The 25,817-nt window shown below is 39.8% G+C and overlaps 1 protein-coding gene across 5 annotated transcripts in view; it reads left to right on the top strand.

Moving 5' to 3' along the window:
• CLEC16A (C-type lectin domain containing 16A) overlaps positions 1 to 25,817 on the top strand; it is a 187,169-nt gene that overhangs the window by 91,137 nt on the left and 70,215 nt on the right. The window lies entirely within an intron of this gene.

The raw sequence follows: 25,817 nt of genomic DNA, 5'->3' as shown, positions 1-25,817 counted from the left end.
TTCTCTTGTGCTTTGGTTTTTTAATTCCGCCCTTCCAAAATGTGCACAAACAGAATTTAGAGGGCTAGAAAGTAAATTCAACTACATCTGCATTATCTTTCTGGTATCACTCTACCCGTGTCCCTCTTTCCTCATCACGTCTCTGTTCTAACATTTAAAGATGTTACACTGACTTTTTCTCCAATTGAACAGCACACCGACCTATCCCGAGGGGGTTTAAAATCCGCAACTGCAGGTCAGTGCAGCATGCCCATGATACAGTCTCTCAGCCTTAACCGATGCCTGTGTAGGAAGTTGAGTGTCAAGGTAGTCTCCATCGGCAATATCGTTAGAATGAGACTTTTGGACTCTTATTGAAGAAGCAGAAAACTGGGAGAGAAATAGAATCCAGTTGTGTGCTCTTCAAAATTTAATTTGTTCTTGTAATTTCTAGTAATTGTTCTAGTAATTTGTGAACTAAACCTTAGGTACCATTATTAACTTGTTCAAAATGATAAATGGCAAAGCTCACTGTACAACTAGGTTTAATCAACTGTTTTTACTTATCTGTGCATCTTGGTAAATAAGGTTTCTGTATAAATCAAACAACCTGCCACCAGAGTGATTCTGGCCTTAAGTCACAGAAGCACAAACTGCAATAAACTTACTCCATGACTAAGATGCAGTATAAGAAAGGGAAATTTACCATAGAGTTAGTCTCATTTTTATAGTGTGGGGTGCCTTTTTTCATTAAATAAAATAGCAGTGTATGTTGGGAAATATAATTTTGGTTTTTCCATCCTAGCATACAAAAAGTATACTAAAAATGTCATGCATTCCATTTACTGTAATAAAGATTAAAAGAATTTAACTATCAATTTTAATTGATTACAGATAGCCAGTTGAGCACTTAACTGACAGTGTGCAGGCAGCTACCTTATTAAGAATTTACAGGCAGTGCATCTGAGTCTAATATTATTTAATATAGTGTAGCATGTCATAACTGAAGTAGATTCAAGTCTCAGCAAATAAGTGAAGTCTACCTCTGTCTAAATGGCATACTGTAAACTAAGACGAGAGAGAACTGAAATCACATTTCTGACACTTCAGACTCATAACATTGTAATGGTACACTTGATGGATTGATTTATTGGTCCTATTTACCACAGCATCTGTTTTTCCTGAGTTAAACACTTTCAGGTTGTTACGTTTATGTTCAATGTGACTATCTCACATGTGTTGTAAGGGAACTTTTTTAGCATAATTGATTTTATTGTGAGGCACAGAAACAAAGACGTGTTAATCACCTGAGTGAAGGAAACTCTTTGAACTCACAACATGCCCAGACTTTTCATTTAATCCCAGAGTTTGACACCAGCACTGCTATGCAATAGCCATGAGTTGAAAGAACATTCAGAATAAAAATATACAAATGACATCGAACATTCCACTTTAATTCTTAGTAATATTATCAACAGCTTATGTAAACCAGGTACACCGTCCTTGGACACACCCCATTGGGTTTGTGATACAGGAATTTGTAAAACAAAGTGATATGCTTGATATGTTGATTTGGTTATCAATCTCATTTGATCTAAAATTGAGCAAAGAGCTCCTGGAGAAGTTTCAAGCAATGTTGATGATAAAACAACATGACAGACCCGATTTATTGAAAAGGGGATAGATGCTGTCCCAGTAGTTAACTAAACTGGATTACTTACTAAACACAGCAAAAATGTACTAGTTTGCATGTTTAGTTTCACTGGTAGCAACATGGAGGTATGGTATTTTAATAAAAGCTTAAAGATGACAAAAATGCTAATTGTGGGAGAGATCATATAGGGGATGACACATAGTAAGAAGTGGGTCTTTTTTAACTTGAGGTGTATATGATAGTTTTGACTTGGTAAATTAAATTAGTTTACTTTGAAAGGACTAATTTTTACTTTAATGCAGTCTTCGTGGGGTATTCTGACAGAACAGAAAACACTTCACCAAAGTAGTAAATTTTATACTTATAACAGGTGGCACAACCTACCATACTTCCTGTTGGATGCTGATGAAATTTGGAGGTAGTTTTGCCAATCGTATGAGTGAATGGAAACTTGCACTGCATTTGCTTATCCAGCTGGCATAAGTGGTTTCAGAGGCCATTTCTATCCATCTCTATTTTTTAAAAGGCCAGATGTACACATTTAAAGCCAATTAAGAGTGCATACATTTTGCCTTTCTTTTTCGCTGCAGCTATTAACATATGACACTAAACATATCACTGTACAGATTTTGTATAGGTTTTGAGAACAAAGTATTGCAAAAATCTTGGAATCCATGTAGAAACTATCCAAGAGGATGGATTTTCATTTTTTGCAACATGCCCATAATTTTTTTTCTTTTTAAAAAATGTAATTTTTGCCTCAAAATATAGGGAGCACACAATTAACAGTTGTTAGTTTGATAGGAAAACAGAATCCTAGCTGAATACAGCTGGTTATTCTCCAAGGAATTGACAACATAGAACTCACATAATTTCCTTTGTGTTCCTGAATTACACTTTTGTTCTTCTGTTGGGTCTGTGAAGTGGAATAATGAAAGTTTCCCACTGCAGGAATCAAGTATATAGTTTATAACTAACTCGAAATGCAGTTATGATGTAGCTGTCAATTTTGTTTGTGTGTTAAAGTAAATCAAATTGCAACATTCTTTTTCATTTTTAAAGTGGGATGATGTAGTTGTTTCCTGCATATTGATTATTTGATTGGTACCTGTCTCCTGCAATTTTTTACTTTCAGTAATGCTCATTGATGTGGTTTAATGTATGTTCCTGTAATCTTTTCCTGTTTTTATAAAATAATCATAATCAAGTTATGGTACAGTACATTAGAATTGTTCTGTTAAAGTAAATAAGTTGTTTAATATACTTTTCTCATGTTTTTATATTCCCAAAACGCCTCACCCCCAATATTTTTGCTCTTAAACAATTTTAAGAGTTGTATTATTTTCATTAAAATGCCTGATGAAAAAATAAATATTTCTTTCTTGGAAATATTAACTATATTCCTATTCTGTTACATTTTATTTATTGATTTATTTAAAAAGCACCTTTTAGAGACTGCACTCTGTTAAAAAATATAACTAAATGTAACTAAAAAATGCACCTTTGACATAAATTAAAAACAAATCAAACAAGTCACTTGTTTCTTTGGGAGAACAGTTATACTATATTGGGACAATACAGCAATTCTCTCAGGTAACACAGGATACAAGACTACTTATGAGATTTTTTTTTTTTTACGATGCATGGAAGATGAATCTTCACCTATTATCTAGGTTTATCTTCTTTGTATCTATGTATCTTCTACATAAATTTCATAGACTTTGAGAAGGCTTTTGATAGCATTCACAGGACCAGCCTATGGTGCATTCTGCAGGCATATGGAATTGCTTTCCGTGTAATCAACGTCATGAAAAGCTTCTATTTCAACTTTACATGCAGCATTGATCACAGTGAGCTCAGTTTTGAAGTCAAAACAGGAGTACATCAGAGATGTGTCATGTCTGCAATCCTCTTCAACATTGGGTACTGCGGCGTACAAAAGAAGACATGCCAAGAGGCATTAAATGGACACTCTTCTCATCCCTCGAAGACCTGGACTTTGCAGATGATGTCGTTCTCCTATTACATACCCAACATCATATACAAGAAAAAACAACTCGACTCAACGCATTCAGCGAGCAAATTGGACTGAAAATGAGACCGATATCATGACCTTTAATACTGACTCACCATCACCGTTATGGATAGAGGATTATGTTCTCACCAATGTAGAAATATTCACATACTTGGGCAGCACTATCAGCCAGGATGGTGGAACAAGCCAGGACATCCAGAACAAAATCAATAAAGCCAGGAACACCTTCAGGAGCTTAAATACAGTCTGGAAATCATCAAAATACAACACCAAAACCAAACTCAAGACTTATCAGAGCTGCATACTTCAACACTACTTTATAGTGCAGAATGCTGGGGAATGAGAAAGTATGACATGTCCAAACTGTCTTCATTCCATACAACCTGCCTCAGAAAAATCCTCCGTATCTGGCCCAGAACAATCTCAAACCAAGATCTATTGACACAGTGCAGCCAAGAAGATCTGAGCGCTGTCATTGCCAGGAGGTATTGGAGATGGATCGGTCATGTGCTTCGGATGGAAACTGATTCCATCATCAGAGTAGCAATAAGATGGACACCTGAAGGCAAGCGAAAATGAGGCCGCCCAAAACCAACATGGCGAAGAGCTCTGGAAGCCGAGCTGAAAAACCTGGGGCACAGCTGGGGAACCATTGAAAGATTTGCCAGAAACAGACAGAAGTGGGAGAGCTTTGGCACTGCCCTAAACGCCAGAGGCATAATAGGAAGATGATGATGATGATGATGATGATCTTTGTAAAGATGGGACATGTAAAAAGAGTGGGTGATAGGTAATGTACAGTATTTCCAAAACTTGGAGCTCAAAAGTCAGGAGTCAGACCCCAAAAAATAAGGAGATAAGTTATTTTTCACTTTCATGATTAAGCCTATTTATTTTAATCATAGATGTGAAACCCTCATTCCAGTTAAACCCATATGTGTGTATTCTCATTCTGCTGGTTTCCATATCTATAGCCCAGATAGCTCTCTGCTTGTCTCTCCCTAATCTGAAGTGACACAGCTGCCATTCTATCCCTCCCTTATTATTATCAGACATCCTTTTCCATCTGCCAGACCCTTCTCTCACAGCATCCTGCCTGTCACGTTTCCCCTCCTTGCACCATGATAGCCTCCTGTGGACACAATATTCCCTTCACTCCTCCCTCCGAACGTTCTTCTTGCCCTCACTTTTTTTTGCCTGAGTTACATATTGTGAATGAGGGCAGACTGGCTTCCATGCCATTGGGAGCAAAGTGTCAATATCTTTGTTAGGGACAACCTAACATCTGCCTGCAAAGTCTGTAATGAAATAGTAGCTTTCTTGGCAAAAGCAGCTGTGGCTTCCGTTCCGGTGAGAAAATGGGAGATGACCATGGTTGGTAAAGGAAGAAAAAACAAACAAACCCAATACCAGTTTCTTTATGGGATGATGAGCAGCTTGAAAACAAACGTCTAAAATCACAAGACGTGACATCTTGAGAGTTGGGCACTCAGTAGTAGACACTCATAAAATAATTGTAAGACCCAACAACCATCTAAAAGATGACTGCAGGTGGCTGGTCATCGGAAACTGAGTAAGTACACTGCCAGAATATGTAAAATTTCTTCCCACACTCTCCATTCAGCAAGATGAATGGGGAACACAAACCAAGAAACTGCTTCTGTTCTCAAGCCATTGGGTAGTCCAAGCAGATCACTTCTATCAAAAAAAATCTCTACGTGGATCAGTATTCCTGCCATTTCCAGCTCCCTGCTGAACAGCTGGCTGTGTTGTGAAGGGAGACTATTTGATTGTTTACACATTTAAGTTCTGCACAGTCTCAGATTTATTGCCCTAAGGCACTTTTAAATTGGACTAAGGGAGGGATAATTGTGAAGTAATGGTAATTGGTTACTGTTGGCGCATCTGAGGCCGTCTTGCACCTTCCTGCTTGCTCCAATTAAAGGAGTTCCATTTTTATCCCCTGAACCAACTATGCGTCTGGTAAGATGCACCAATTGAAGACTGGGGAGCCCACCTCAGTCAAGTCCAGATACAAGCTCTTTGGTCGCCCCAGGAAGTTTCACTTCACATAAACATGCTAGAGCTCTGAGCTATTCATTGGGCCTGCGAGATATTTGTCTACCATTGAGAACCAGGTGGTACAAGTTCTTGTAGACAAAACTGCTGCCATGTTTTGTCAGAAGAAGCAGGGAGGTGAAAGATTGCCTCAACTGTGCCAGGAGGTTATTCTCCTATGGAATTTATGCATTCATCAGCATTTCCCTGAAGGACTGCATTTCACCTTCCAGGACAGAGAAACACACTTTCAGATTCCTTCATAGACCAACACAAGTGGTCAGTCATGAATGATGATGTTCTCCAGATTTTCCACTGCTGAGGTACTCAGTAATAGACTTGTTCGTGACCAACCCGAACAGCAAATGCACCAAAATGTTGCTCCAAGGCAGGCTGCAGTCTGGGCTCCATCACAGATGCCTTTCTTTTTCCATAGTCCAATCATCTCCTCTATGCATTTCTTCCAGTTCCTCCAATTCTGAGGGTACTCAGGAAGCTGAAGTGAGACAAAGCATCATTAATATTTATTGCACCAGCATGGCCAAGACGATATTAGTTCACAGACCTGCATCAGCTTTCTGTCTAGTCACATAACTTTTTCCACTAGTTGAGGATCTTCTGTCTCAGAACCAGGGCAAGTCTCTATATCCTAACCTCAGATCTCTCCACCTTATGACATGGATGATCTCTGGTTGAATACCAATGAGAAACTGTGCTCCCAAGTGGTACAGCCCATCTGGTTGAGCAACAGAGAGAAATCCATTAAAACCCTGTATGCAGCAAAGTGAGAGATTTTCAGTTTGGGCACAATATCAACACTTACTGCACCTTCTCTTGGAGGTTACATGAGTACTGAACTATCTGTTGCACCTGAAATCATCAGGCCTTTTAGTGAGTTCCCCTGGCTTCTATTTCTGCACTACATCTGCCGGTAGATGGGTTTTCCATTTTCTCTCATCCTCTCATTTCCCAATTCTTGAAAGGTCTGCTCAATGTTTACTCTCCTGTGTCTGATCCTGTACCTATATCGGATCTCAATCTAGTCCTCTCCAAACTCATAGGACTCCCTTTCAAGCCTATGGCTACAACCTCAGTACTGCTATTGTCTATGAAGATGGCTTTTCTGGTGGCGATCACTTCTGCTAGGAGGATTTTTCACAACTTCAAGCTCTCCTGGCCGATCCTCCTTTCACAGTTTTCCATAAAGACTAAGTTTCCCTTAGGCCACACCCTAACTTTATGCCTAAGGTAGTGTAAGCTTTACCCCTGAATCAATATATTCATTTGCTGGTGTTTTTTCAAAAAGCCCCATTCTTCTAAAACTGAAGAAACACTTCCTACTTTGGATGTTCATAGGACTTTGGCATTCTACTTGGACTGCACTTGGTCCTTCAGGACTTCCCCCAGGTTTTTTTATAGTCTCTGCTGAGAGAGTTGAGGGTCAATCAGTTTTAACTCAGCAAGTCTCAGATTAGATTTCTGATTGCATTAAACTCTGCTACAATTTTGCTAAAATCCCTCCTCCACCAAGAATAACAGCTCACTCCACAAGGGCTCAGTCCACTGTCAGCCTTTCTGACCAATGTCTCAATAGCTGATCGCTGCAAGGCAACAATGTATTTGTCTATGCATACCTTATTATACCACTCATTTTTCCATCACTCAAGTTTCCTGTGACAATGCCAGCTTTGGCAAGTCAGTGTTACAATCTTTGTTTAGATGATCTGAAGTCCCTCCACCTGTAAGGGAGCTGCTGATGAGTTACTTGCAGTGGAATTTATATGTGCACAATCACGCAGAGAAAAAATGGTTATTTACCTGTACAGTAAGGCTTGTTCCAGATGTATTGTGCACATATACATTCCATGACCCTCCCACCTTTGCTGCTAGTTCGGACATTATATACAACGGTTTGAAGGAACGGAGAAGGAGGTGGGCGAATGTTCCCCTTTTTTTGCCCTTGACTGAGAGCAGGGGTGTGAGTGCTGTCTAGTGGTATTACTGGCAAAAGTCTCCCACTTGCATGCATGCATATACAGGTGGAATGTGTATGTACACAAACCATCTCGAAGAACAGCAGTTAACTGCCCAGGCAAGAAGTAATGGAGAGAAGGTTGTGAATAGTGTTCTAGGTGGCACGTTACTCAACTAACACTCTTCTGATTTAGCGGCCACCGTGTCCTCCTGTTACTCTCACTTTTAAAAGGATTAACTTGAGGATAGTCTGCTCTCAAACTTTTACAGAACCATCCTACTACAGTATAGGTCAGGGGGATGCACCAACTGTGGATTTGTAACTTGTATACAATAGGTAAACCAGATCTGTGTGGTTCTGATCTGACTATCTGGTGAAGTATGTTCTTTTCTGTCAAACATATTACCAGAAAGATATTGACAAAATAGAGAGGTCAGAGAAGAGCAACAAAATGCTTAGGGGCTGGAGGTAAAGTCACAGGAAAATTTGTTTGAGAGAGATGTATAGTTTGGCTAAGCAACCACTGAAGTTTGTGTGTGTGTGTGTGTGTGTGTGTGTTTGAGGGACGTCTAATATTAATTGGATAGAACTAGGGTAACGGTATGATAGAGAATTTAAGTTGAATACTGTATAAGGAAAACTGCTAGACTGTGAGATCTAGTAGCTTCAGAAATAGTCCCCCAAAGGCAATAGTGGAAGCCCCATAACTTAATCCATTTAAAGCTAGCCAGGAAAACACACACACACACACACCTATTCTATATCGAATTTTTATGTTTTTATGACATGTTTTTGTGCACTTCTGTCCTTAGCTGGTGTGTAGTGTTTGTGTGCTGTTAAACAGCTCTATTCCTTCCCAGAAATGGGTACATTTCAGAAGTGAGTGGGGTGATTCCGATATCACAGATACGTAAGGCTCCATTTAAGGTTTTTTCAAGTGTTTTCTGAGAATTATGATTGAGAGGTTACTAGTACTAGTGCTGTAGGACCTGGGCACAGTAGATGAGTGAGTTAAGGACGCAGAGTCGTTATTAATTCTGAATTCTTGTGTTCTATATGGCTTAAAGTGAGCCTGCACCAAATATTTACCCGACTAAATATTAGAAGTTCTTTAGTCATCCAGCTTGTATTCTGACTTTCTAATACTTTTTAAAAGAAAAATCTTAGTGACAAACTTGCTTTGTGGCCTTAATCTGTAAGATATTAATGCATTTTGGGAAATGGATTGTGAATGAGCATTTAAGCATGTAAATTACTGACATGGAAATTCAAGAAGAAATCTGGGAAGCCTATTCCAGAGGGCTGTTCAGTGGATTGACCCATTGTACCCATTTGAAATAAATAAAGCTGCTACAAATTATTATAAATCAATGTGTTCACTAAAAGTCTGGCTAATACTGGCTATAGTTTTCTCCTTGGTCATATCCTTTTTGAACTTTTATTAAAAATAAAGCCTATGTAGAACATGCTATTACTCTTATTAAAAATTAATAACTTGTTCTTTGAAGACAAAAAAAGCTTCAGAGCTTGGCATCTTACCGCATTTAATAAGTCATTTGCAGTTGTACTCCCCTCTATTTTTGTATTTTTGTGGTTAAATGACTACCACTTACTTTTAGGATGACATCAGTTCCTTGATTTTGAAGGGTGAATGGAACCTGAGAAATCTTCTCCCTGTAATAACTTATTGTCCCATTCAGTTTCTGAATACATACGTGGTAGCTTAAATTTGCAGCAATAGCAAAATTTAACGTCCGTTCAGGGAGAGCAAAGGTAGAGCTTGGGGGTGGGAAGGAAGCATGATCGTGTGGCACTCTTGTGTAAGTGTCTGAAACCTATTAGTTTTTGTCCTATTGTTCCTTAGCAGAATAAATTAAGGTAAAAAGAACAGGAGTACTTGTGGCACCTTAGAGACTAACGAATTTATTAGAGCATAAGCTTTCGTGGGCTACAACCTGCTACTCTGAAACCTAAATTAAGGTAGTGGCTTTTCACATTTCTCCATTCATTAAAATCCTGTTGGTATCCTAAAGATAAGCTTCAAAGAAATTAAAAATTGGGCTCATGCCTTATTTTTTTTCCCCTGAGGTATAAAGAAGGCCTGATTGGGCTTTTAAAATTTAGAAATACCAGGAATATCAATTTTGGTCCCCTTGGTTTTGCTCAGACTTATTGGCAGGTCTGAGAAGATGTATATGGTAGTCCTTTAATAGAAAAGATGTGCAGTGTTAAGCCTTTAGCAATTACTTTCATTATCCAAAATGTTGGAGTCATAAAAATTAAATGTGTTCACACAAACAAAAGCCAGACTTAAACAGGCTGAATAAACATCCCTTCCCTGCCCATTAGTTACTTAACTTTAACACTTCTCGTTCTTGTGGCATCATTTCACTACTTCTCCAGTCATACTCTTCCAGGGCAGGGAAACATTTCTAGTGATAAAAAAGCAGAACCTTTAATTATTGTATGCAGGGCCGGTGCAACCCATTAGGCGACCTAGGCGGTTGCCTAGGGTGCTAGCATTTGGGGGGCGGCATTTCGGGTCCTTCGGCGGCGACCGTGGCGGCCGGATCTTCGGCCGCACCGGTCGTCGGCGGCATTTAGGTGGAGGGATCTGGGACAGGGGGGGCGCGGGGAGGGCCGCCTGCAGCAAGTAAGGGGGTGGGGGCACAGCATGCAGGGGAACTCCCCACCCCAGCTCACCTCTGCTCTGCCTCCTCCCCTGAGCACGCCGCCCCTCTCTGCTGCTCTCCCTCCCAGGCTTGCGACGCCAGACAGCTGATTGGCGCCGCAAGCCTGGGAAGCGAGAAAAGTGGAGTGGCGAAGGCGTGCTCGGGGAGGAGGCGGTGCAGAGGTAAGCTGGGGCGGGGAGCTGCCGCATGGCTCCCCGGGCCGGGGGGGAGCTGCCTCTGACTCTAGACGTCTCCATATTTTCTGTTAATGCTATTTCACATACATCACTTTTCCTTCAGATTTATCTTAATCCATCGTACAAGCCATGTGACAAATCCTAATCTTAGCACACCACTCAGGTAACTAAGATGTGTACTGGAGAGTTCTGCAGTAGCCAGGATGGGAAGCGAAAGGAATCCTTGTCCAGCAAATCAGTGCATAGTGCCCTATAGCTGCTACTGAAATCTTAGTGCTACATTGGCCCCCGCAACTCCCTTCATGGAACCAATGTATCCATTATCCCTACTGTATTCAGGAATCATTCTAAAACACTCCTTCACATCTTTACACTTGGGTGCAGAAAGACCTTGTGGAGCACAGCTTTGCAGTGTATGAGATAGGACCCTCTGTACAGTGTCCCAGACTCTTACCCCTTTCCTTCCCACCACACAGTGAAACTGCACCAAGACTGCCGCATTTGGGGCTCTCAGCAGTCATGGGTTGTGGAGGAGGCAGGATCTGATTGGATCAGAAGTAACATGCAAAAAAATCCATTCTCCTATGACTAATTTTATTTTATTTCTTCACATTTTCAAAATACATCTTATATGTGCCCATCCAGTGCTCTGGGTGCCTTACTATAAATTAAAAATTACAGCATAAATCTCTGGTGAAACATAGTGCTGTAAAACTACCACTCTACTCTTCTGCACTCTGCATCCTAAATCATGTATCCAAATGAAGGAAGAGGGTTGGATTTAAGTATGTCGAATTTAATTAATCAAGGAACTTGGGCAAGAGGTTGAGGCTGACAACCCTAGTTTACAAAGTGCACTTGGGTTCTTCATGTTTTTTAATTTTCGGTGGCATCTTTCATCCAACGAGCTTGGAGCACTTAACATACATCCGCCTCACCACACTCCTGCAGGGTAAGATTTTCCCCATCTCATGGACATAGTAAATGAGACACAGAAACTGTGTTACACTACCCTTTTCTTGTTGATGCCCCAGGTTTGCAACTATTGGTGCTAGCAACCATTAGGAGCCCAGAATTCGACGAAGTGACAGTGGTCGCTGGTAACACCACCATCCCTCTGAGCATGGTTAGATGACAGTGGTTAAAATGCTGCGGGCTGCCTGGAATCTCATCTACATTACTATTCCCACCATTGCTACCACAGGTGGAGCTGAACTGGTGGTAGTAATGGTGGGTAGTTTTTACAAGAGAGGCTAGTTGAAAACGTAGCAAGAAGCCATAACTTGCTCAAGATAATAGACAACGCTTATTTCAGAGCTGGGAATAGAGGGTGGGATTTTTCAAAAGCACTTAAGAGAGTTGGGAATCCAGCTGCCATGGACTTTCATCACATATGTGCTTCTGAAATTCTTACCCAGGACTCCTAGATCTTGACCCCTAATTCTGTGCTTTAATTCCTAAATGATCCTTCCTACCACCTGATAGAAAGTCAGGATTTGTTTCAGATTAAATCTTTAAACTACTTGCTAATGAAGTTTCTGAATGCTTCTTCCACAGTCTAGATGTCTTTTCTAAACTCAAAATAGTTGAAGGTTGAATCTTACTAGAACTCTGGACATGTAATTGATAGTGTGGTATATGTGGGGGTCATATCACCAACACTTGAGAGCTTTTTCTGTATTAACCCGCTGATGTGGCACAACATAATTGAGTTGAATAACTGCTGTAGAACAGCATCTCTTAATAGGTACACAAGAACTGTGTTTAATCACTCATAAAATATTTTTTTCCCTTGGCAACAGAATGGCTGGTGGAGAGATTTTTCTCTTCCAGGGAACATGTCTGTTGTCATAAACAATAGAAGTTTTTCTTGAATTCAAGCAGCAACAATAAACTGAAGTTGATGTGCTTTGAACTCTTATTGACATTGAACTATGCACAGCTGTGGTAATAGGAGTACTTGTGGCACCTTAGAGACTAACAAATTTATTTCAGCATAAGCTTTCGTGGGCTACAGCTCACTTCTTCAGATGCCAATGTACTGGACAATCTCTACGCAAAAGAATAAATGGACACAAATCTGACAGGAATCATAACATTCAAAAACCAGTGGGAGAACACTTCAACCTCTCTAATCACTCAGTGACAGACCTGAAGGTGTCAGTTTTGCAACAAAAAAACTTCAAAAACAGACTCCAAAGAGAGACTGCTGAACTCTAATTAATATACAAATTAGACACAATTAACTTAGGCCTAAACAGAGACTGGGAATGGTTGGGTCATTACACTAATTGAATTTTTTCCCCCCATGTTAAGTTCTCCTCACACTTTCTATGGGTCATCTCGATTATCACGTCAAAGTTTTTTCTTCTGCTGCTACTGATAGCTCATCTCAGTTGATTGGCCTCTTACAATTGGTATGCGTACTTCCACCTTTTCATGTTCTCTGTATGTATAAATATCTTCTGTCTGCGTGTTCCACTCTATGCATCTGAAGAAGTGGGCTGTAGCCCACGAAAGCTTATGCTGAAATAAATTTGTTAGTCTCTAAGGTGCCACAAGTACTCCTGTTCTTTTTGTGGATACAAACTAACACGGCTGCTACTTTGTAAACTGTGGTAATGTTAGCCATTAGTTTTAGTAGTAACTCTACCACCCAGGGTTACTACTAAGTACCAAGGAGATAAAAACAGTACAGGTTTTTTTTAAAAGTGATACTGAATTGTCCAGAAAATTCAGAGCCTCTGTGGGAGAAAATCTGTAAATAAAGGTATCTTGTGCCTGATTTTTGAGCTGCTAAGCAATGCACATCTCTGATGGCACATTAACATCTCTGACAATTGGACACAAGGCCTCTAAATTGGGTCTCTAAAAGATGAGGTGCACAAAGCTAAAAACATGTAAATACAGCAGAGTTGGTAAATGTGTGAGTCTCTAGAAAGCACATCCATCACATCAGTAGAGATCATTTGAATCTCCCACCTGGATGAATGAGCCTAGATAATCCCAGATGTCGGTTGGAGAGGTTAAGGTAAAAACCGACTATACTGAAAGTATTATGCAATATAATGCAGGTTCTTTTTTTTCATGTATAACACTTCATTTCTAAGGAAACACATTTTATAAACTGAGTCCTTTTCCTGCAATGTCTAATTTAGACCATAGAGATTATTATACATTCATGGTACTGTACTACCAGTTCAATATCTAGTGACGTGTGCACTGCACACCTAAAGGTGCCCCAAAATTGCTTTTTTGGGGGCGGGGAGGGGATGTGGGATGGTAAGACACAAAATTAGTTGAGAGAGAATGTGTAGGAAGGTAATAAGTGCAACTATCAGGAAAATATTATCTTGCTTTGGTTACTTTTAATCAAGTGTGCCTTAAGAGAAAAATGAAGTATTGTTCAGCACTTTGGAAACCAGCTTTGTGAGATGAGCTATATGAACTAAAACTGTATTATCGACTCATATCACCTTTTTAGATTTAATTTTTTTTTCTCTGTGGAAAAATAAATCAGTTTAACTGTCCAAAAGAAATAGTTGCTGAAAATTTTCCAGTGACTTTGCTGACCAGTATGTGCAGCTTAAACATGTTAAACTAAAACAGTGATGATATTTATGATAATTATTTAGGGTACTTTACCTTCAAAGCCTTTGATAACATTTTAACTAATTCTAAAAGGTAAATAGCTGTAAAGTATTGATGCCTTTATTTTCTAGGGGAGTGCTATAGACTTTAAGTAGCTTGCCCAAGGTCCCAGAAACACTTGTAATAGTAGAGACTATAATTTGGGAATTCTTGATATCTATTGTGGTGCTTGGGTTCCAGAATCATGAGCCGGGAAAGATTTACATGATTCATTTAGCACAGGAACATTCTTCATGTGCTCATTCTTTGTGTACATTACTATCTTGTATGCAGTTCTTCCAGTTAATGATGCAATTCATTCTAAAAATTGAATGATTTTTGATGTCAGTGTGTGTATTAACGCAGTTTATTGTCACGCATTAATAAATATCTGCATAAGTAAAAGCAGGTGACTAGTATCCTAATACTCTATAGCTACTGTAGAATCTTTTTGTGCTGTGACAAGCATTATGCTGAAAACTCTAGTGCAAGGACCCTATCCACTAATCCAGTTATTTTATATACTTAATTGCTCTCGCTCTCTGTACAATACAATACCATCAATTCATTGAGGCAAGTCTGAACATCTAACTTTGAGAAATATGCGGTTGACATGAGGCATCTTAAAATGACAGTGGTGACACATGCAGGAGTATGAAGTTGAAGTATGGCATGCCAGCCTGCTGTCTCCTTGAAAGATCATAAGTAACTCCTTTCCTATGTTAATAGTTTTATTCCTTACTGGAAGCTAGGGGTCCCTCAAATCCAAGACTACCATCAGTTGGTAAGCCAGCAGACCAGCTGATGTGCTTGAGAACTGGTAAATCCACTCCAGCAAGAAAGCTGCCATATGTTTCAAGTAGTTTTTATCTCAGTACTGTTATGGATGAGTTTTAATATTGCAAATGTTGTCAGATGAATATTTATTATGACTGAAGGTCCAAGACTGCATGGGGAAGGGGAATTTTAAATGACCGTACTGAATGAATCTGCTCTTCCTCATGCCTCCCACCTTCATGGCTGCTCTTTATTTGTAGCATCTGTCACCCACCTTTTCTTCTTGCTTTTCTGAAACAGCCTCCCCGTGGCACAAGAGTTTCCATTCTGTATGAAACTGGAGTACCCTCAGCAAACTCTTACTCTTACCCTCAGTTACTCTTCCAGTGCAAATTACTCAGCAGATGTCAACAGAGTCCATATTTATAAATAACTCTGTCCCACTAATATAGATTTTTTTGTTGTTGTTGCAGTTTAGCAGGTGGAATGAATAAATGTGTGTGATTACTGCTTGTGCAGGTACTTTGCTGTATGCTTGACTTTGATTTAGAACAGCTTGATTGACATACCTTAAGCTATCTTTAAATCAAGCACTAAATAGATCTCATCTGACTGTCACTTTCCTCTTTGCTTACAATGTACTGGAGTGTTTTCTTACTATTTAGATACATTTTGTTGTTTTTCTTTGGTTTTTTTTTTTGCATCTTAATAATCTGGGAAGGATTCTGTTCTTTCTCCATAAACTAAAGTATCTAACATAACTCCTCTTTTAAAGCACAGCTTCAAATACATAAATGGAAGAATTTCAAGCTAATATCTGATGTTTGGTCAAACAAAAATCATTGTTCAAATTCTAAGCTGATGCTGAATAAGAAGAAAAGCTGATCCCTTCTTGTAATACCGGCAGCATGACGAGCTTGGGTGGCTTCTCTCCTTTCCCAAGGGAAGTTAAAAGTGGTTGCCAGTGTGGGTGAGGTGGCTGGGAAGAACTGAGACTGTTTTAGTCCCTAAAGTGTTGGCCAGTTTCTCTCTTTTTCATGGCTTAATTGTACCTCTCCAAGTCCTCTGAAACCAGATGTCAGAGTCTTCCCCTTCCCTCAGGCATGAGTTTGGAAATCTTGCAAAGGGTTTGAAGGTTTGAAATGTGCCTATTGTTTCTGTGGGGGTGCCAGGTTTTATTCCTCATGCTGTCTTGTAGTCTGTTTTATAATTAGTTTGCTGTTATCAACAAAATTGACTTAATAGGTTTAGCTGTAAATATCAACCTGGAGTTTTCAGAACTGTGGTGACTATCTATAATTATTGTATTGTTAAGGTCTGAAACATTGTGTGACAAAGTTCAATAGACTTGTCTTATCTTACACTTCGAGATCTGTACCCAGATTTCGGTTAAGGATATTTCAGTAAACTCATTAACTTCACTAGAGGCCATTAATCCATGTAGGGTTTTTTTTAGTGTGAAAAGAAAAATTAATTCTTTTTTCAGAAGAAATTCAGTTGCCAAATTGCTCTAAAGTGGAAATGACTTAATTTTTCTCTACGACACCCTTCTGCATCATTCAAAAGTAGATCTTTTATGTGCAGTGGTTTTTTTGTTTGTTTGTTTTGTGATAGTGACCTTAAGTTGTTTTCTCCCCTACTATTGACTAAATTTATCTATTTTGGAGGTTTTGTGGTTGACTAGTGTTGAATTTTACTAAGAATTTGCTACAGTAACAGACTAGGTGTAATGTGACTATTTCTTTTTCCACTAAGTAGCTGAATAACATTTCTAGGTGTCTTGTATGCCTCTTGTCATTTCTGAACCAGTTCTCCAGCATAGTATAAGCAGATGCTGTGCTTCCAGGGGTGCCATTTTCCAAATGAGAAGTAAGAGCTTTACCACTTGTCATAGAATGACACTTTTTTCAAGAGTAGGGGTATTAAAGTCCTGTTTAACCATATTAAACTTAAGAATTTGTGCTCTAACTAAACTTTCCCAGGCTCTAAATGGTTGTGGTGTGCTCTTAAACACTGGTTTGATTCAGTTTTTATGGGAGATGGAGAGAAGGTAGAGAGAGCTAATACAACCACAGAGAAAATTTGAACAATCAATATTTATTTTAAAGTGCTTTGGATTTCCATTTATATGAAGGATGCTATAGAAATGCAAGTAAGAAACCTACAAATTCTTAACTAAGCTCGTCACCTTACTGGAAGATGGTTTAACACTATTTTTTTAAATGTCATGGCTTCCTACAGTGTTTTTCTCCCACTTCAATCACACCCTGTTCATCTAAAAGTAGGGGTAGGCAACCTATGGCATGCGTGCCGAAGGCGGCACACGAGCTGATTTTCAGTGGCACTCACGCTGCCTGGGTCCTGGCCACCTGTCTGGGGGGCTCTGCATTTTAATTTAATTTTAAATGAAGCTTCTTAAACATTTTAAAAAACCTTATTTACTTTACATACAACAATAGTTTAGTTATATATTATAGACTTATAGAAAGAGACCTTCTAAAAACATTAAAATGTATTACTGGCACACGAAACCTTAAATTAGAGTGAATAAATGAAGACTTAGCACACCACTTCTGAAAGGTTGCCGACCCCTTATAAGCCATCGCTTATTTGTATGGTGGTGTCTAGGAAGTGGACCTCCCGTGTAGATTGGTCCAGGCTGAGGTTGATGGTGGGGTGGAAGCTGTTGAAATCATGGTGGAATTCTTCCAGGGTCTCCTTCCCATGGGTCCAGATGATGAAGATGTCATCAATGTAGCGTAGGTAGAGAAGGGGCGTGAGTGGACGAGAGCTGAGGAAGCGTTGTTCCAGGTCAGCCATAAAATTGTTGGCGTATTGTGGGGCCATGCGGGTGCCCATAGCGGTGCCACTGGTCTGGAGGTATATATTGTCACCAAATTTGAAATAATTGTGCGTGAGGATAAAGTCACAGAGCTCAGCAATAAGTTGTGCTGTGTCATCACCAAGCATTCTCAGAACTACGATACCCACACAAGGAAATAAAGAAACAAATCAACAGAGCCAGACGTGTACCCAGAAGCCTCCTGCTACAAGACAGGCCCAAAAAAGAAACCAACAGAACTCCACTGGCCATCACCTACAGTCCTCAGCTTAAACCTCTCCAACGCATCATCAGTGATCTACAACCCATCCTGGACAATGATCCCTCACTTTCACAGACCTTGGGAGGCAGGCCAGTCCTCGCCCACAGACAACCCGCCAACCTTAAGCATATTCTCACCAGCAACCACGCACCGCACCATAACAACTCTAACTCAGGAACCAACCCATGCAACAAACCTCGATGCCAACTCTGCCCACATATCTACACCAGCAGCACTATCACAGGACCTAACCAGATCAGCTACAACATCACCGGCTCATTCACCTGCACGTCCACCAATGTTATATATGCCATCATGTGCCAGCAATGCCCCTCTGCTATGTACATTGGCCAAACTGGACAGTCACTACCCAAGAGGATAAATGGACACAAGTCAGATACCAGAAATGGCAATATACAAAAACCTGTAGGAGAACACTTCAACCTCCCCGGACACACAATAGCAGATGTAAAGGTAGCCATCTTACAGCAAAAAAACTTCAGGAGCAGACTCCAAAGAGAAACTGCTGAGCTCCAGTTCATTTGCAAATTTGACACCATCAGATCAGGATTAAACAAAGACTGTGAATGGCTATCCAACTACAGAAGCAGTTTCTCCTCCCTTGGTGTTCACACCTCAACTGCGAACAGAGCACCTCATCCTCCCTGATTGAACTAACCTCGTTATCTCCATACTGATTTATACCTGCCTCTGGAGATTTCCATTACTTGCATCTGAAGAAGTGAGGTTCTTACCCACGAAAGCTTATGCTCCCAATATTTCTGTTAGTCTTAAAGGTGCCACAGGACCCTCTGTAGATTTGTTAAAAGTGTGAGTTTTCATTTTAACTCATGGTCGGAAAAATAAGTAAATTTTGAGTAATAGGACTTTATTATCTTAATTCCTTGTGTGTTAAAGGTTCTATTGCAGTTTTCTCAAAAGGAATCAAATTTGTATAGAAAAAGATATTTACGCTTCCTTAAGCTGTCTTCTCCTTTTCTGAAGTGTTTGTATTGGAAATTTAATAGCTGAAATACAAAGATACATTTTGATTTAAGAAATTTATTGATGGATTTACCATCAAAATGCCTTCTGAACATTAGGATGTCTACTATGACACTCAAACATAAGTTGTATGATCATAGTGTCAATAAGGAGGGGACGCTAACATGACTGGATAATCACTTATGTTTTTTAAATTTTTAAATTAAATACAGCGATTCACAAAAAGTGTGTTCTCAGGTAACTTTAGGATTCAGGATGCAATTGAAAGGTTTATAACTATTGTGACTGTATATTTAGAAATGAGTCAGGTGTTTCATAGAGTAGTTATATTGCATATTGATGGATATGATGCAGCCATCAGGCATGGTATACTGATACTTTTCCGGTATGGATAATCTAGATATACAAAATTTTGTAGTTGGCTTTGTTAATCTTTATATGGCAACTAACCTTTTATGTAAATTTCACTTGTAGTTTAAATTGACAGTGGCCTGTCTTGCTGCTTTGATCTTTGTTTCAGATTATTGGTTGAAACTGCTATAATTCCAAGTTTCCTTCCATTAATACAGGGTGTATATATATGGGTAGTAAAAAAGTTGCATATACTGGTGGTTAAAAATATTGTCACTATGTCCCACAAGTGTACAGTGCTACACTTGGAATACACTTTAAAAATGGAGAAAATGAGTATTATTGCTCATTAAATCTCATCAAGGTTTTGTGGGTGAGCTTCTGTAGAGATTGGAATTCGATCTGGTGCTCTTGAAGCATCAACAAGTTTTAATCTTGGTTTCTCTGTTTTACCATGATGGCATCCAGCAGGTGTCCATTTCTGTGCTGGTCCCGGGCAATCTGTTCTGTCATTCAGACTTGTGTAGGTCTTAATTTATTCTTCTTTGAGGGATGGTCTCTACATGGATTCCAGACATGAGTGCGGCAGATGGAATAGCAGGCGACGATGTGGGCTTTGCTCATGCAGTAGAGACCGTTCTGGTGCTCATCACTCACAGAGAAGGAGCGCAGGCACGAGGCGCAGTTCTTGAAGCTGACTGGTAGGGTGATAGTCCTGGAGGAGCTGTGGGAGTCTTCTCATAAGAAGAAGTCCAATAGGGGAGTCTAACTAAACTGTACAAAAACTACTGTATACAACGCTAACAACTATATACAGACAAGAGAAAATGGACAAGAATTCTGTTAGCAGGGGTTCCGATTCTGGCCATGTGGCAGTAAGAGGGATACTGTAGTAGTGTCAACACACATGGCCTCTTATAGCCTTGGATGCAGACACCCTGAAGACGCATGACATGTGCGGGTCAATGGACACTGCTATTGAACAGTTCTGGCTCTGGCGTGTGGCGCTCATGTGCACCCACGTCTGGAATCCAGATAGGAAGCACACATCTCGAAGAACCTCCAGTTACGGTAAGTAACCTTCTCTTCACTGTTGTTCATAAGACAAGAGGGATTTGCAACTAGAGGATTTCACAGTGAATTTATTTCCATGTGTAAGTATGTGAAGTTAACTAACTTGACTCTATTCTGTTACATTCTTCCCGCACCAGTATTGGTGCACAGGGCATAAAATGGGGTATTCTGTTGCTCTCTGTCATATGTAGTTGCTTCCATATGCTCTGTTGTGTTGAGATCAACTGTTCTGCTCTATTCTTCCTAAGGTTTCTCTTGAGGGTGCTCACTTTCTCACATCAGTTGGTTTCACTTGACAACTTCATGTGGGAATCATAGGGCTGGTCTTCACTACCGCGGAGATCGACGCTGCTGCAATCGATGCAGCGGGTCTTGATTTAGCGGGTCTAGTGAATTGATGGCAGAGCGCACTCCATTCGACCCCGGTACTCCACCTCTTAGAGAAGAGTAAAGTCATTCGACCAGAGAGCGTCTCCCGTCGACACAGCACAGTGAAGATACCGGTGTAAGTCAACCTAAGCTACGTCAACTCCAGCTATGTTGTTCACGTAGCTGGAGTAGTGTAACTTAGGTCGACTTACCCCAGGTAGTGATGACCTTTGTGTTGGCATCCAGAGTTCATACACCAGATACGTCCAGTGCTTCCTTCTAATTCTGGAGGAGACAAGCTGCTGATTGGTGACTTCTTGGATCTCTTTGGAGAAACGTAATTACCATCCAATGCCCAGAATCTTTCATAAGCACTTTTTGAAGGCTCCTAGTTTTTGGTCTTTGAAGGAGTCTACTTTTTTGTCTGACATTGTGGTAAATCTCAGCTTTCGCAGCCGAATGTTAACATTGAGATTGTTTGAGTTGAAAATTCTGTTTTGTTCTCGTGCTGAATATCTTTGGTTTTTCATAAGTTGTTGAGTTTAGTGAATGCTGTTGGATCACTTTCCTATCTTTGATGTCATCTCCTTCTTGAGATCTCTGTTGGCTACTATGGTGCTGCCCAGGGTGATGAACTGTTCTTTTTTTCTTTGTTTTTGCCTTCTGCTATGAAGTTGCTGCTTGGCATCAGAGTTTCAAGGATATTTGTTGTGGCGTAACTGATTTTGAGCCCTACTTGGCCTATTGTTCATTTCAGGTTATCTATCATCATAGCTTTCTGAGAGTGTCGCCCAGTAGTGCAATATCATCAGCAAAGTCTCTAGATCTTCAAAGCATTTGCTATTTACCCATGCTATACCAGCGATTGTGTTGCTAATACACTTCATAATCCAGTCTATGGCAATGTCAAACAGCAGATTCATAGATTCCAAGGCCAGAAGGGACCATTGTGATCCAGTCTGACTCTCCTGTATGGGGCAGACCACAGAACTTTCCCAAAATAGTTCCTAGAGCATGTCTTTTAGAAAAACATCCAATCTTGATGTAAAAATTCTCAGCAGTGGAGAATCCATCCTTGGTAAATTGTTGCAATGGTTAATTAATCTCACCATTTAAAATGTATGCCTTATTTCCAATCTGAATTTGTCTAGCTTCAACTTCGATCCACTTGATCTTGTTCTACCTTTCTCTGCTAGATTGACAAACCCATTATGAAATATTTGTTCCCCAGATGTAGGTATTTATAGCTTGTAATCAAGTCACCCCTTAACCTTCTCTTTGTTAAGCTAAACAGACCATGTCCCTTAAGTCTATCGCTATAAGACAGGTTTTCTTGTCCTATAATCATTCTCAGGGCTCTTCTTTGAACCCTCTCCAAATTATCAACATCTTGAATTATGGACGTCAGAACTGGACACCATATTCCAGCAGTGGTCACAGTAGTGCCAAATACAGAGGTAAAATAACTTCTACTCAAGATTCCCCTGTTTATGCACCCTAGGGTCTCATTAACCCTTTTGGCTATAGCATCACATTGGGAGCTCATGTTCAGCTGATTATCCCCCACCACCCCAAAATCTTTTTTCAGAGTCACTTCTTCCCAGGATAGAGTCCCTCGTCTTGTAAGCCTGGCCTACACTCTTTGTTGGTAGATGTATACATATTTGCATGTAACTGTATTAAAATGCATATTGTTTGCGTACAGTTTACCAAGTGATCTAAATCATCCTGAATCAGTGACCTGACCTCTTCATTATTTACCGCTCCCCCAACTTTTGGATCATCTGCAAACTTTATCAGTGATTATTTTGTTTTCTTTCAGGTCAAATTAAATAATGTAGGGCCAAGAACCAATCCTTGCAGGACCCCATTGGAAACAGACCCCCTTGATGATGATTCCCCATTTACAGTTACATTTTGAGACCTATCAGCCAGTTTTTAATTCTTTTAATGTGTACCATGTTAATTTAATATCTTTTTTTATCAAAATGTTGTGTAATACCAAGTCAAATGCCTGGGGCAGGGATAGCTCAGTGGTTTGAGCATTGGCCTGCTAAACCCAGGGTTATGAGTTCAATCCTTGAGGGGGCCATTTAGGGAACTGGGATAAAAATCTGTCTGGGGATTGGTCCTGCTTTGAGCAGGGGTTGGACTAGATGACCTTCTGAGGTCCCTTCCAACCCTGATATTCTATACGTATATTACGTCAACACTGTTACTTTTATTACCCAATCTTGTAATCAAATGAAAAATAAGAGAAATCAAGTTAGTTTGACTGGATCTATTTTCAATAAACCCATGTTGATTAGCATGAATTACATTGCCCTCCATTTTTTTTTAATTAGGGTCCCATATCAGCTGCTCTATTATCTTGCCTGGGATTGATGTCAGACTTACAGGCCTATAATTACCTGAGACATCCTGTTTACCCTTTTTAAAAATTGACACATCGTCATCCTTCCTCCAGGCTCTTGTAACTTCTCCAGTGCTCCAAGACTTATTGAAAATCAATGTTAACAGTCCAGTGAGCTCCACCACCAGCTCTTTTAAAACTCTTGAATGCAAGCTATCGGGCCCTGCTGATTTAAAAAAGTCCCGTTTCTGTTTAATGTCCTCCACTGATATTAGTGGAATGGAAAGTGTGTTGTCACCAGGAGACTGTATCATCCATTTTCCCCCAAATAGGTGCTACCAAGTCCCTCTAAAGGACTTTGCTTATTTTTTCATATATCTGGTCCCTGACTATTGGTGGTCATGACTGCCAGTCAGCACTCCCAGCAGTCTCATCCCAAAGCCATTCCTAAAGACAGAGAGATCAAGAGATTGGATGTATGCGGAGGAAGGCATACTGCACAGCTGCTGTTCAAATGAGGGTGGCTAACTATCAAGTTCTCCTGTTCAACTATAATTGTATTAATTTCACAGCATTAGCCAAGTTAGCGGACAGACTACTGGAGGAGAATAGGGAACAGTTTATGGATCTTGTTTTTCAGAAGGGCACCTCATGGCATAAACATCTCTCCAGGCAGCTATTGATACAGCTGATAGTTTCACAGTCCATGGCCACAGCCCTGAGACGTTCTTGTCTGCAGATGTCTAGAATTCCAGAGGAGCTGCAAAATACAATCAAGGATTTGCCGTTTGAGGGGTCTAAGCTGTTCTTTCAAAATACTGATGACACCATGGATACCCTAAAAGACTGTCAGGCGACTTTGAGGTCTTCAGGGGTTTACACCCCAAGTTCAAAGAGGAAGGAAAATAGACCTCAGCCCTAGTACAGATGGCATTTCCATCAGCTAACACAGCATATAACATTCTCAGGAGCAGACCTCGTTGTCATAACCACAATGGCCTATCTTCTGATGGAGAGGTTTCAGTCCATAGTTGCGCTGTCTATTGACCTTAAGCACACAAGCTTGAAAACTGTAGCCATATTATTTTTAAGCCTTGTGAGTTTTCAGCTCACTTATGCTTCTAGAATTTTCCTTATACAAAGATCTTCCTGCTTTCTTCAATTAGTTTTCCAATTTTGGGGGCAGATAGTTAATGACTGAAAAGCTAGTCAAGGCAAAGAAATTCAATACATATTTCTCTTGTAACTTGATGATGTGATAGTTTGACTGTGGTGGTGGGTGGGGTGGTTGCTGCCTCTTTCTTTGACTCTCTCAGCTGTTTACAAGGCAGTTCAAGCTTCTTATGCCTTTGTTAAACCCAATAGATTTCCCCCTTTGAATACCAAGTGCCCTATTACCCATAACTCTCTGTGTCTTACCTCTTCCATCTTGCCTTCCATGTGCTAACCTACAGGCTTTCTTCCAGCATGCTCCAACATGTGGAATGGGTGAAACTGCATAACCTGCAACCACTTTCTCTGACATCTTCTGGAACGTCCCCCCAAGAGTTTCTCTTTATCCTTGCGATATGGGTGTAGCTGAGAGCTTTTTTCTCAACTGTTTCCTGGGGCTGGAAGCATGCTGGGAGTCTAACTATATCATCCATTATATTTGCTTCCTGAGCACTGCTATAAAATGTACTCAGACATTAAGTGTTAATTTACAGAACAAGTGGTAGGAAAAATGTTTTGGGTACATGGCCTATTCAGAAATCCAAAATGTTCAACAGATTTGTATAATAAAATTAACAAGCCTATACTTTTTTCAAAATATCTATTAAGGTCTGAAAAGAATAATTGCCAATTGTAAAGGCCTGCCTAATTTCAGAAAGTTGTTATAGTAAGCTATAAAACAAACTTACCTACATTTGTTATTCAAATGACTTCCAAGAAACTTCACACTTTTCTTTTGGTTCCTTTACAGTTCTATGTACCGTTCATAAACAATGCCATGTACTTTCCTAGAAAGGAAGCTGGGTTTAAATGTATTATGCAAATATGAGTAGTTTTGATAAATAACTGCTTAGATAACAGTATGATGAAAGTGGCTTTGAAAAATACTTCCTCTTTTGTAGTTCAGCAACTTGTTTCTTCGTAGATAAGTTTTATACATAGTACCAATGAGATTTTTAGATCTGCCCTTTGGTGCGGAATGTTCATTGGATTTTATCTAACTTAATTTTCAGATGGGGTTTAATACACTTATATTGACATGTATGAACTATAGATAAGCAACAGAAAGACTTGAATTAATTAAACTTTATTGGACTTGAGTAAAAAATAATTTCAGTATCAAAATAGTACTCATTAAAAAAATCTGTCTCAAATGTTTGTTCAAAATTAGGAAAGCCTTATGTAAAGCTTCCCCTTAAATAACAATAGACCAAAAAACAATAGAAGTTCATAATGTAAGGCACTTCCATCTAACTTCAGTGAGGTGTGTAAAGGAGTGTGATAAGGGGAGATGTTGCACTAGCTGTTTGGAAAGGGTTTGCAAGCAGGACTTAAATTCAGCTGGAGCCCATCAGAGTGGAGCTCGGGTAAA

This window comes from Terrapene carolina, unplaced genomic scaffold (genome assembly GCF_002925995.2).
Source record: "Terrapene carolina triunguis isolate 2854851 unplaced genomic scaffold, T_m_triunguis-2.0 Scaffold93, whole genome shotgun sequence".
Classification (NCBI taxonomy): Eukaryota; Metazoa; Chordata; order Testudines; family Emydidae; genus Terrapene; species Terrapene triunguis.
This window is presented reverse-complemented; position numbering and strand designations above follow the sequence as displayed.